Source organism: Porites lutea, chromosome 1 (assembly GCF_958299795.1).
Source record: "Porites lutea chromosome 1, jaPorLute2.1, whole genome shotgun sequence".
Classification (NCBI taxonomy): domain Eukaryota; kingdom Metazoa; phylum Cnidaria; class Anthozoa; order Scleractinia; family Poritidae; genus Porites; species Porites lutea.
The window spans coordinates 40284584-40287366 of NC_133201.1; the positions used below are offsets into that span (position 1 = coordinate 40284584).

The 2783-nt window shown below is 38.1% G+C and overlaps 1 long non-coding RNA gene across 1 annotated transcript; it reads right to left on the reverse strand.

The window, feature by feature from the left end:
* Window positions 1-365: 365 nt before the first annotated feature.
* LOC140938553 (uncharacterized) lies at window positions 366-1385 on the reverse strand. Its single transcript, XR_012165543.1, has 3 exons — window positions 1315-1385; window positions 1003-1114; window positions 366-455 (listed from the first exon to the last, which is right to left on the reverse strand). It is a non-coding gene; the product is annotated as an uncharacterized lncRNA (long non-coding RNA).
* Between the last annotated feature and the right edge of the window lie 1398 nt (window positions 1386-2783).

Consider the following 2783-nt stretch of genomic DNA (forward strand, 5'->3'; position numbering starts at 1 on the left):
GAAGCTGTGAAAAAGAAGTAATTACATTTCTGTAAGAAACGACAAAAAAGACCACCATGATGACGATGACGATGAGGAATATGGTGGTGGTGGTGGAGCTGCTGCTGTTGATTATGATAATGATGCTGATGATGGTGATGACGACGACGACAACAACGACGACGACGGAGGGGATGGTGGTGGTGGTGCTGTTACTGCTACTGCTGGTAACGATGAAGCTGTAGTTGCTGCTGATGGTGATGATAGTAATAACGATGACGATGGTGATGCTAATGGTGATAGTAGTGGCTGTAATGGTGATGATGGTGATGATGATAGTGAGGTGCTGCGGCATGATGAGGGTGTATCAGTTCTATTGCTGCTTAATAACTTACCTGGCTTTGAGGAAGCTCATGTTTCTTAGTTCTATCCATCATCGGAATTGGCGTCAAACCCATCTGCTTCTCTTCGTCACCCTGTTCATGTACGTAAGATATCGTTTAAACTTTTCCGATCAATCCTACAGGGTGCATTCATCCAACGGCATTTAAATTCTATATACAATGACGTCTTTGGATATCGTAGGACTCAGAGAAATGGGCACTAACAAATAATACCCCTTCAACATTCAACAGACGAGTTTGCATCAAGTGACCACAGTGGGCACAACTCTTTAAACTGATGTGAAAGAAAACAAGCGGTGGGAGGGGGGGGGGGGGGGGGGGGGGTTAATAATCAATAATCTAACAAAAAATTGCGATAGTAATTTTTTTCCTGCTTCCTTGGACTGTTCATTGATCTATTTCTCTTGTTGATCGCACCCAACTGATGCATTGACGAGTGTACCTTCAAAATTCTAACGTACTTAATTCTAACGTACGTAATTCTAACGTAACAAAAACTTGTGAGTATGGGGGAGGGGGAGGATTTTTATGCCAAAGTAGCAAGGAAAACATAACAATGTCATGCACTGCATAAACAGGATTTCATTTGAGTGGGAATAGAAGAAGAGAAGATACGCACTTGTAAGTAGAATTCTTCATACACTTTCTTGACGGAAACAACTTGAATGGACCAAGGTTTGGCAGAGGTGCAAAGGTCACACGCAGTCATCAAAATACGACGCACAAGTCTCCTGAAAAGGAACCTCCCTGTTAGCTTCTAAATACCATCGATGGTTTTTTGCGCAGCTGATTTCAGAACTTAAATTAAAATTTCGAGTCCTGACCACTACATCATGATCTTTCGTTCTCAATGAAAAAATTAACTTTGAGTTTTGGATGCATTTTCGACTGACACTTGTGTGAACTTTAACAAACAGATTCTTAACATTACCTGTGCTCAGGAATACTCCAACCGAATTTGTCGTTCTTAATAATCGCTTCAAGCTTTGCTCTGTTGTCGAATTGTAGCGCAATGTTTTCTTTCTTTCTTTCTTTCTTTTATTTATTTATTTTTTGCTTTAACAACATAACTGAATCAATTGTTCAATCATCCATTACTCTAACATCGAAAACAGCTAACTGACAAACGTCACAATATAAGGTGCCTCCGATAATTGGAAAAATGATGATGATGAGGATGATTATGATGATGATTGTTATCTGTACCTATCGATTTTTCCATGTTTCTGCCTTAACTTCAAGATTACTTTTGTTTACTCACTTTAGAGTACTAGCATGCAGCTGTATAGTAATAACTCATTGTGTTTATCATCCTTATTTAGAATATGCGAGACAGTTTGTCAGAGCTTTGAGGAACCCCAGGAAAAGTGACAACTCTGTTAAAGCCCTGTTTGGAGAACACATTATAAAACTGCATAGAGGTTGCAAACAAATCAAGCTGAAATTTGTCAAACTTGCTAACAAAACTGGTAAGTTAGGGAGACTGTCAATTGGCAAGTCTTAAAGACAATATGGAACATTATAAATCTTTCAAAGATTTCAAAACATCCATCGTCAAACTCCCTAAATGTCTGTTGTCTTCCTTTTTAAGTTATCTCTGTAAATTCGAATTTAATTACCATCAATCTGATTTCTTTGTAGAACTCATAGGCTTAATTTTAGTATATTAATAAAATCATGCCTTTAAAGACTACCCTCAGTCAGTTAAAGAGACATTGTTTTAATCATTCTGTATGAGTGTTTGTTTGCTTTTTTTTTTATCTTAAAAAATGGAAAACGAGAATGAGTTTTATGAATGAATTGAAGGGACAATTAACGAATTAAAGTGGTCAAAATTGTCTTCAACTTTGACAAGTACGTTAAACAGAAGAAACAGTCTTTCCAACCACAAAAATTTTTTCGGATACTTCAGTGTTCTTTTTAAAGTTCCATACAAATGTTCTAACCTTACCTGCTTTCACGTTCTCTCTAACAGGATTGTTAGACATGTTAGGCCATGACGACTTAGATTTTACAGCAGTTATGGGTAAAGTTCTGGAAGAAGCAGAGCCTAACGAGGCTGGTAAGTAGAGGAGCCAGATCAACTTAGGTTTCTGGGAGACTGCCCACCTACCCCTCCCCTAAGCTAACATTAACACTTACTTCTCATATAGAGCAAAATGTTGGCTTAGAGGAAGGGTAGGTGGGCGTTTTCCCAGAAACCCAAATTGCGCATACCTAGTATATTGAAAAATAAGTGGAATTCAATACTAAACTGAATAAAAATGCCCACAAACTAGCTACAGTTCTGCAGAACGTTTGCATTGGCTAACTGCATGGACCGAATATTGATCCAACAACCATTTTTGCATTGGTTCTATGAAATCCTAAAATGACTTATCGATTAGTCGAATCTTTGCT